Source organism: Vairimorpha necatrix, chromosome 5, assembly GCF_036630325.1.
Source record: "Vairimorpha necatrix chromosome 5, complete sequence".
NCBI classification, from domain to species: domain Eukaryota; kingdom Fungi; phylum Microsporidia; family Nosematidae; genus Vairimorpha; species Vairimorpha necatrix.
Window position 1 is genome coordinate 279,881 of NC_088820.1, and position 11,256 is coordinate 291,136.

An 11,256-nucleotide genomic window follows, 5' to 3' on the forward strand; every position below is an offset into this window, starting at 1 on the left:
CTTTCTAGGTGAAGAATGATCTCTCGTAGTGTTTTATTGTGTATCCCGGCTTTATATAGTTCCATGTCGGTATATGGCTCTAACCCTCGTAAGAAGATTTCTTCTGTTCTTCTATCAGTTTCGACTTTGCTCATGTGTCCCAGAAAGCTATACACCTCGAGATCTTTGGTTATCTTATTGAAGTATTCTTTCACAGTTCTGAAGTTACTCTGCTTGATGTTCTCCAGTTTATTTAGGTATAGTCTTTTGTTTTCAAGGGGATACTTGATAGCAAGTAATTCCTTTTTCAGTTGCAAGTATGAAGTACTGTCTAGTTCCTCCTTATAGTATTCATCTAGTATGAGGCTATAAGCAATTAGTCCCATCTGTGAGTCATTCCAGCTATTACATTTAGATAAGTGTTCAAATCTTTTAAACCATGAAAGCTCTAATTCTTGTCGTACGTCAAAGATTTTCTAAATTCTTTCTTGAATTTTTTCTTCAGTTCCAAGAACCTGCATGGTGAACTGGGCGTATTCATCACTTCTGTGTTTATCTGAGTTGTTTGCACTTGTTGTCGTTGAATTCAACTTGAGGTCGTGCACAGGGATGTGTCCCGTCCTGAGGTAGTTCTCTAGGATGCTGTGGCACTTGGATACATCGATCCCTGTAATATAATCCTTAGTTGGAAAAGATTTATTTATTTTCTCTTGATTGCTCTTGAAAGGCATGGGGTTAAAAAATTATTTCTTTAAATATTTTTGAGGAACAAAATATTTGAAAGATAATTTTACGTGTGGTAATACCACAATAAGAAAAAATATTATTTCAGTTAATTCATCTAAACCAAACGAGATATGGGAATTCGACATAGTAGGTCTACTCCCCCCAAGCCAACGGGGATATAGGTATATATTAACGATAATCGGCCACTTTTCAAAGGTCGCAAACGTAATTCCGTTACGATCAAAGGATGCAGGCGAAACGCGAAGAGGAATCGAAGAAACCATTTCTTAGTACGGAGTTCTAGAGATTATTATTTCGGATAATGGAAAGGAATTCGTAAATCATAGCATGAAAGAATTATCTATGAAATACAAGATCGAATGGAGGCTAGGTGCCCCTTACTCGCCGACGACTACGGGATTAGTAGAGAGATTTAATCGGACGTACGTAGAGAAGATGAAAAAAGTATCGAATTTTGGAAGGATGGACTGGGTAAAGTACATAGGTAAGACTTTGGACGGGTACCTTAACTCATTCCACCGCGGGATAGGCTGCTCACCTCGGGAAATGTGGTCAAATAAAAGAATGTCAAAGCAGCAAAGGCATTATATAAAACGTTACAAAACAAGTTATTGTAAAGGTAAAAAAAGTCGGACTCAAGAGGAAATTCAAGTGGGGGATAAAATACTCTATCACCACCCAATCGGGAAAGAACATAAATTGGAAGCGGATTATACTTTTAGCGGAACTGTTATTTCTAAGAAATTTGGATCGGCCGAAATAAAGTTAGCAAATGGGAAAATAATAACCTCGAGTTTAAGAACTTAAGGAAGTATATTTTTTGAAAGGGGGAAGAGTGTTGAAAGTATAACATGTCAAATGTCATACAATTATTTTCAAATGACATTCGACACAAGATATTTGACATGTGACATTTGGACTATAAATTCAGTAAATAAATAACTCCATGTTTTCTAATAACAGTTTTGCGTACAACATTCTAATATACTTTTTATAAATTCCTTTTTATTAGTGTGCGTCTCTCTTGGCTCTCTACCATTCTGTGATGTACATTGCTACATCACATGAACAGAAGTCAAACATGTCAAGCATTTCAAGATGAGTCACACAAACAAACGAAAGTTGCATGGTCGTTACTACATTCGTAGTACGCCAATGTTTGTAGTTTAGTGTTGACAACAACCTTTAAATTAAAAATAAACTATAAAAGAAATATTGCTGAGAAGGGGATGCGGAAATGATTAGAGAAGATTCATTAAACAATCAGAACAAATATCATAATAAACATAATAAAACTATTAACATTAACAATTATTTAGAACAATATTACTATGGTAACCGGTGTAAGGTGAAGAGTGAGCTGAGTAGTTAAAAGAGTTGTTTCTGTTGAAAACCATATTTATTTACAAAATTTTCTCTTTTATATTTTATTATGAAACTATTGTTTTAGATTATTGATGAGAATCTTGAGTTTCAACATGAAACTGTTTAAAAGCTGATTATTGGTTACATTGCTGATTACTAGGTGGTAGTCTACCACAGGTTTCCCCCTGTCGAGAGGGTCTAAGTCGTTTTATATTGATCCACTGTAACTTGTCGATTTTATCTACCAATACTGTATTGTTGTTCGCTTTCACGTCCATAATTAAAAAGGGTCCTAACCAATGAGGGTCTAACTTCGTCCTAAATATATTTTTTTCATAAGCGTAATTTCCAATTTTAAATTTAAATTGTGTTTGCCGTTTTTAATTTAATATAATATTATTTTTCTTCGCTTCTGTAATTGCTATCCGGTTTACATTTTCCTCGCTGCAATTTAAAGGTCTTTGAATTGGGTCAAAGATACTATGGTTGTTAATTATTTCGTTTGGCGGAAATCCGACTGATCGGTTGTGACTGTTATTTATTCCCTTCTGAATCTTGTGAATCACATCACTAATATTATTGCCCAAATTGCATCGTAGTCCTAATCCGATGAGTTGGTTTGTTCTTTCTGTTATGCTGTTAGAAGTAGGGTTGTAGGTTGATGTCATTTTATGCTTAATGTGATACCTTTGGCAAAATCTTTCAAATTCACTTGAAGTATACTGACGTCCTTGATCAGTAAGTATACTCGATGGTGGTCCGAATTCTTTGATCCATTTTGATTCTATTTCTTTAACCACCTTTTCCCCTGTAATAGACAACAGTAAAATTAATTTCGTATATCTGCTGTGGCTATCGACTATTGATAGTATATAGCCTTTACCTTCCTCTTGAAAATGACGAAGATCTATCGGTCCATATAAATCCGATGCAATGTTTTTTAACTTTGTTGTAGAATGTAGGAAACCTGAAACGTAGCCATAATTTGTTCTCCTAGGTTTATTTATTTCACAAACTCTGCAATTCTTTATTACTTCTTCGATGAGACTTCGTAACTGATAAATTTTAAGAAATTTGGCAATTGTACTGTATAACCGAGATATTCCTGCATGATTGAGGAATTCATGAATTTCTTTTATGTATTTTTTGGCGTTTCTTTCAGGAACATATATTTTATAATTTGAATGGAGAAGATTGTAATTGTCAAATTGTGTACAGTTTAACCCTAGATTATTTTTAATGTGTTGCGGCACAGGGTTATCGGTTTGGGCCTTGTATAATGATTTCAGAGTGTAAAAGATGGGAAATTTCGAATTTTTGGTAATCGATTGTGTTGATATTTATTTTTAAATTTTATAAACCCCTAATTTTGATGAAGGACAACAATAAATCTATTGACATGGTGGAGAATGGGACATCAAAGCCCATAAATATGGTTATAACAAAACGTAACCTTCTTCAAGAATGTAAGAGACTTGGAATGATGTCTTTCTTCATCAACAAGAATGATGAAGATAAAATTGAGTACATCATAGGAAGAGCAGAGTACGCCATTATAGAATGGCATGAGGAGTTTCTAGAGTCGCGAAGAAAGTGCGCTCTAATGTATGAAAAATGGTTAGAGTCCGCCAAAGAAGTATTTGGTAAGAAAGAGATTTCCCTGGGTGAGATATACCGATTAAACCAGGATGAGAACGAAGGCATTGTAGCCTTTATAGAAAGGGTAAAAGAAAAGGCTAGTATCTATAAGTTGAGCGATTTAGATATTGTAGACATCATCGCAGAAGGACTGAATGCAGGTAATAGCGATATAAAAAAATATCTATGGTCAGTTAAATCAATAGGAGCTCGAGAACTCCAGAGAATTCATAGCATGGAAGAAGAAAAGAAAAAAGAGAAACAAGTAGACAAGAAGAACAACATAAATTCTCTTTTAGAAAGATTAACTGCTTTAAAAATTAACGAAAATTCTAGGTATACAGGATGTTATAAATGCGGACGACGGGGTCATTTCGCTAGGTCATGTCGAAAGTACCCAGAAAATGTGAGAAATAACGGAAAAGAGACCGATAGATCTAGGAGAATTAATGAGATAAGCGAAGATATTGCAGAAATTTTAAATAAAGAGAGTTTTATCTATGTTAAAGACGTAAAAGTTGCAGTTTTATTTGACACTGGTGCAAGATATAATTTTATGAGTTACTCAGTGATACAAAGACTATCACTCATACCTAAAGAACTGAATGAGGAAATAAAATTCTGGACCTGTTTGGAAGAACAATTTAGTATTAAACAATATGTTTCACTAGAATTTAAATATAAAAACATTAAATGTACGGCCGATTTCTATGTCCTCCCAAAGGTTAAATCTGAGAAAATTCTGATAGGAGTAAACACGATAAAGAAGGTGATGAACAAAGATAAATTTAAATATATTTGTGAAATAAAAACAAAAGAAGGATGTAAGGTTGTGGAAAAGGTATACCCTTTACCAAAAAAGCTAGAAGTTGAAGCGGATAAATCTATAAAGACACTCATTGAGAAAGGATACATTCGTAAGTCGAATTCCTCCTGGCTAAATAATCTTCGACCAGTAATAAAGCCGGATGGAAAGGTTAGAATAACGACTAATTTGGTGGCATTGAACAATCTCGTCGAACTGGATCGTTATTCGTTACCAAATATCGACGAAATATTATGCAATTTAAGAGGTATGAAGTTTTTTTCCACGATCGACCTGAAAGACGGATTTTTTCAGATACCATTAAGTGTTAGAGATAGACACAAAACAGCATTCCGATACAAGCATGTGCTATATGAGTGGACAGTAATGCCACAAGGATTTAAAAATAGCCCAGCTATTTTTCAACGATATATGGATCATGTTCTGAATAGTGAGCTCGGTAAGTCATGTTATTGCTATGTGGACGACATTCTAGTTTTTGGTAGGAATGAGATAGAACATGACGAGGCATATAAGAGAGTTACAGATATACTTAAACAATATAATATGAATATAAATATGGACAAATCAATAGTCAAAAAAGAGGAAGTGAAATTTTTGGGCCACAAAATAACCTATAATAAAGTACTACCTTGTGTGAAACGAACACAGGCGCTCGAAGATCTAGAGCCTCCGAAAGATAAGAAGAAAGTACAGGAATTCCTAGGGCTGATAAATTACTATAGAAAATTCATCCCTAATTGTGCATTAATAGGCGGGCCCCTTTATGATTTGTTAAAGGGTGATAAGACATTTTACTGGAGAGAAGCAGAAAACAATGCATTCCTAGCCCTCATAAATTCACTTAAACATAGCACAGAATTGACACAACCAGATTTTAATAAGCACTTTAAATTAGAGACAGATGCGTCAAACAGTGGGATAGCTGCGATATTATCCCAAGAGTTCGAAGGTGAAGATAAAGCCGTAGCTTTTGCATCCAGAAGACTGCAGGAAACGGAAATAAAATACAGCATAAGTGAAAAGGAATGCCTAGCAATACTATGGGGCATGGAACATTTTAAGTATTTTTTGTATGGTACTGATTTTGAAGTCATAACGGACCATAAAGCCCTAGAGGCACTAAATAAAGGAGAAATAAAGTCATTAAGAATACAAAGATGGTTGGAGAGAATTGCTAATTTTAGTTTTAAAATAAAGTATAAAAAAGGAAAGGAGATACCACACGTAGACTGTCTGAGCCGAAACCCTACCAATTGTTCAGCAGAAATTAGCCCTCTCCCACAATTAGATTCACAGCCTACGATAAATGAAGTTGAAAGAACAGTTTGCCTTGAAGAACAGATAGAGCAAATCCATAAAGAGCTCTTGCATAGAGGGATACAATCTATGAAGTATGAAATCGAGAAAAGGGGGTTTAAGGTAAAAAACGTGGAAGAAGTGATAAGAAAGGTTATTAAAAGATGCACTATTTGTGCAAAATATAATCCAAAAAAGGACAGAAGATTCTTATATGTAACAGCATACGAGAAGGGGGAGAAGGTTGCCATTGATATTATTGGCCCTATTAATAACCAATACATTATCACCGGAATTGATTATTTTACAAGATACGGATTTGCTAAGATAATTAAATCGCGTGAAACCTCAAAAGTCGCAGAATTTATTAAAGAGATCAATGAAAAGTTAAAGATAAAAACATTAATTCTAGATCAATCTAAAGAAAATTTGGGAAATGCAGTTAAAAATTTATGTGCCGACAAAAATATTAGTCTGCATTATACCTCACCATTCCATCATCAATCAAATGGAAGGGTAGAGCGTTTTAACAGGACTTTACAGGACCTTATTTATAAGAATATTACCGGTAAACTACTGACACGAAGATTAATACATGCCTTACACGTATACAACACCACATTTCACACTGGAATTATAATGACTCCAACAGAAGCATGTAATGAAGAAAATGCTGAGAAATTGAAACAAACACAACTACGGCAAATATTAAAATTCAAAACAAAGCATGAAAGGAAACCAGCGGAATACAAATTCGAAAAGGGGGATGTTGTGATGATAAGGAACGAAGGCATAATTAAAAAAGGTGCTCCAAAATACTTAAACAGAGGAATGGTAGTTGACTCCCTCGATAATAACACTTACCTAATTGATGTTGGTTGTAGAAGATTTAAAAGGCATGCTGCACAGCTGAAATTAATAGTTGACGATATGTTTTAAGAAGGGGGATGTTGATATTTATTTTTAAATTTTATAAACCCCTAATTTTGATGAAGGACAACAATAAATCTATTGACAGATTGGATGCTGTATATTCTCGAAAAGTAATCGGGTCCTTGGTTTTCACTGCCATTTATATGAATTATTGAAGAATTAAATTCCTTTAGAAGTATTTTCCATCTTTGGGCACGTTGTGAGCTTGCTGAGCCAAGAAAGGTTAAATTTTTTGTAATCTGTGTAAATGGTTACTTTAGTGTCAAATATCAGATTTTTAAAATGTTTAAGGCCTTCAATGATAGCTAAAAGTTCTTTTTCAATAGTTGTGTAATTCTTTTCGGGAGATGTGAATTTCTTGCTAAAGATTCCTATTATTTTTGTGTCTTGACATAAGATAGCTCCTATACCATGATCGCTTGCATCTGTTCTTAGCTGAAATTCTCTTTCGGGATCGGCATGATGTAATAGTATTTGTGATTTAATAATTTGGATAATTTCTTGTTTGATGTTCGTGTCTTCGTCTGTCCAACAGAATTTTTCTTTGTCTTTTTTGCATAATTTTGCGTTCAGTTTTGCGAGTTTAGTGCTTAAATTTGGAATAAAATCTCGAAACCAATTAAAGATTCCAAGTAATCTTTGTACTTGCTTTACTGTAGTTGGATTATTAATTAAATCAATAGATGTAATTCTCGATGTGTCGGCTCTAATTCCTTCCTTGTCGATAATCAATCCTAAATATTTAACTTCGCTCTTGTTAAATACGGATTTGTCGAAATTGATAGAACAATTTGCTCCTTGAAGTTTTTCTATAACTGTTTTAAGGTGTATAGTATGTTCTTCTGTAGATTTACTATGTATTAAAATATCGTCTAAAAATATTTTGACAAAAGGTAAGTCGCCGAGTATGGATTGCATTGCTCGTTGGAACGTTCTTGGTGCATTTGTTAATCCGAACGGCATCCGTAAAAATTCGTATTGACCAAACGGAGTGATGAAGGAGGTCTTCGGTATGTCCTCTTCTGATACGAGAATTTGATAATAACCTTTGTTTAAGTCTAACTGAGAAAATTTAGAGCATCCATATAAGCCGTGAACTTGGTCCTTTAAGCTAGGGAAGGGAAAGGCCTCTTTTACTGTGATACTATTAAGTTTACGATAATCGATAACGAGTCTTATGTTGCCATTCTTCTTTTGGATTGGAAAAGCGGGAGATGCGAAGGGTGAGTAACTTTCTCGAATAATTCCATTTTTAAGTAAATTATGAATTTCGTCTTTAACTTGTTGATACAATTTGGTCGGTATCGCGTACGGTTTCGAGGTTATTGGTTGCGCAGAATTAAGTGAAATACTATGTGTAATCGTCTCAATTTTTCCTAGTTCCTTATTCTCTTTTTTAGCTTCTTTTATTATGTTACTAATGAGTTCTGAGTGAATGTTAAATATTTTATCTATAATTTCCTTATCAGGATGAGTTTTATAGAACGTGTTAAAACCTGGAATTTCTATTTCCTTATTGTTCAATGAGATCAATCCTTCCTTCAGGTCCATCTTAAAGTCTTGTGCTCCTAAAAATTGGAGTCCCAAAGTAATGTCTTGTCTCATGCCTGGCATAATGAATGCGGAAAGTTTGAATGTTGTATCTTTAATTGCGTCCAATCTAAATTTTATATCGGTCTTATGATTGATCTTGATGGTGTCTCCATTTGCGACTTCTGCGACCAATTTTCCATCCACTTCGATTTGTTTTAAATTTAATTTTCTGGCTGTTTTTTCTGAAATGTATGAAAGTGTGGCCCCAGGGTCGAATAGAATCGAAACTGGAGCGCCTTCTATTGTTCCCATAAATTCAATTTTGTCTGATGTTGTAGGTTTTTCTCGAACTAGGTTAAAAGATGAATAATTATTATGACTTTTATTTTGATTGAATGATTTCATCTTCCTGCATTCTTCCGTGCTATGTTTCGTGGTTTTATGGTATTTGCACCATTGATTAATAGATTTTTGTGATGGGAACTGGGAATTTCGGTTATGTTGTCTTAAATCGTCTTGATTTGTACTACAAGAGTTTTTTCTAAAATAGTTTAGATGAGATCTTCTTTCAGTTTTTTCTTCCCTTTGTTCATAGTTTGATGAGTTGCGTAATAGTTCTAAGGGTGCTAGAAGATTAGCTAGGCTTTCAAAGTTGCTGTTTTCTGAACTTCTTACTATTTCTTGTTTCATCCAAAATGGCAAGCTTCTGCAAAAAATTTCATTCTTTTCTCGAGTGGTGAGCCTTTCATTAATTTGTAAACATAAATTACACTTAGTTAGAATTGTTGAAAATGCTTTTGTAAACTGCTGTATATTGTTGTAGTTTTTGTAATTCAAATTCCTTAGTTGGTTGATGAAGATTGAAAATCTTGATGGGTTATAATAGTGGTTTACTAAAAGTTGAAGTGCTTCCTCTGCATCCAATGCTGGGTTTATAATATAGAGAAGTTCCGGACTGATTAAGAGATGTAACGTATATAATGCTGTGGGTTCTTCCATTGACGACAAGTTGATTATGTTTCTGTATTTATCGGTCTATTTATGGACATCTTGCAAATCGAGATCGTATAATTTTTCGATTTGAATATTTGGTCCTTTTGCTCGCCTACTTTGGTAGCGAATGTAAATGCTTCCGTTGGTTCTTGAGGTAGAGTTGTTAAGTTAGGTTGAGTTGATAAGATGTTGTTTCTTCTTGAAGCTTTAGATGGTCTTGAATCTTTGAACGTTGAATTCAACGTATGGTAACCGGTGTAAGGTGAAGAGTGAGCTGAGTAGTTAAAAGAGTTGTTTCTGTTGAAAACCATATTTATTTACAAAATTTTCTCTTTTATATTTTATTATGAAACTATTGTTTTAGATTATTGATGAGAATCTTGAGTTTCAACATGAAACTGTTTAAAAGCTGATTATTGGTTACATTGCTGATTACTAGGTGGTAGTCTACCACAATTACAAAAATGGCCATGTACCCCGGATACATGACACATTCCATTCTTTGTTTCGATGCTCCATCTTTTTTATGTACCCTTCCTTTCTTAATTTTATTTATAGTAAATAAAATTCTAAAAAATTCAATGATTGTTTTGACATGGAGGGAAATAACGTATAATGTTGTAGAAATACAGTTTAAAACATCATGTCCCTCTCAAAGCTTTAGCGTTTTCCTATGAAGCCATCCTGATAATCCGTATACTTTATGACATAATCCATTTTTTTCTTTTTGAACGCCTTGTATGGTCCTATAAATTTTTGGATCTAGTTTGCTACGCGCCCGGAGGGAAATCTAGTTTGTTATACGCCCGGAATAAAAAATTACACATTTTATAGAGAGAAAACCTTTTCTAGCATGATAATAAAAAAGCAGCATTGTAAAAAAAACAGGCTTGTTTTAGAAGTAATTAATATTATTGCTTATGGCTAGTAAAGATAGAATTCTGATGAACACAGTCTGCTTAAACTCATCTCTGAACATCAGTTCAGCCAGAAGACCAGGAAGTTGTGCTTTTTGAACACCATACATTTTCTTAATCACAATCTTCATTTTATTCCAGAATGACTCTATGTTCTGGGTATGGGCTCCAGTTATCGGATCAACGAAATTTGTCTTGTGGTTTACAACCAGATGACGGAATCCGAGCTCTCTTTCTATATTCACATATGATCCCCAGCTATCAGAGTGAATGATTGTGGCAGGTCTACATATCCTAGCAATGATCGGAAGTAAAACAGCAGCTGTTCGATTAAGAACAATCTCCATATAGCACTTCGCAGGAGAGAAAGAGGTGTCTGCGATCCCAAAAACCCACACATCACTTGATGGTGCTCTACCATGATGATGTTTGATCTTGTGGACGAACTGGCTTTCGTCGATCTGGCAAACAATACCTGGACCTCCCAATCTCATAGAATCAGCCTCGAAGTATCCTTAAAGAATAGTTCTCAGCTTGTTTATAATGGTCACGATGCTGTTTCTTCTAAATCCATGCTCGGAAATAATCTCTTTAATCTGTTTTCCCTTGCTCCAAAGTATAATCATAGCGTAGATCTCGGACAATGGCAATTTAAATTCCTCAAAAATGATCCAGTTCTAATGCTCTTTGTGCTTCTGTAGAGTCTGCACACTTTATTATTACAAGTCCAGTATATAAGGTCCGGGCCTTTCTTTGATCTCTCAACCATGCCAGATGAATACTCAGAACAGGACATACTGGCCAAAAGAAGGTTTTGTTCTCGCAGAACAGAAATCATCTCTCTAGGTGGCATTCTACGGATTTGTTCGTAACTTCCAAACTGCGACAACCCCGTTCTCATAAGTTTAAATTTTTAAAAACCTAGTTTGTTTCTTATAAAAAATCACCAAATAATCAATGTCCTCGATTTTTGGCTCCTGATCATTAATTACTCCTTGGTCTTTTTATTTTTCGATCTCTCTGTAT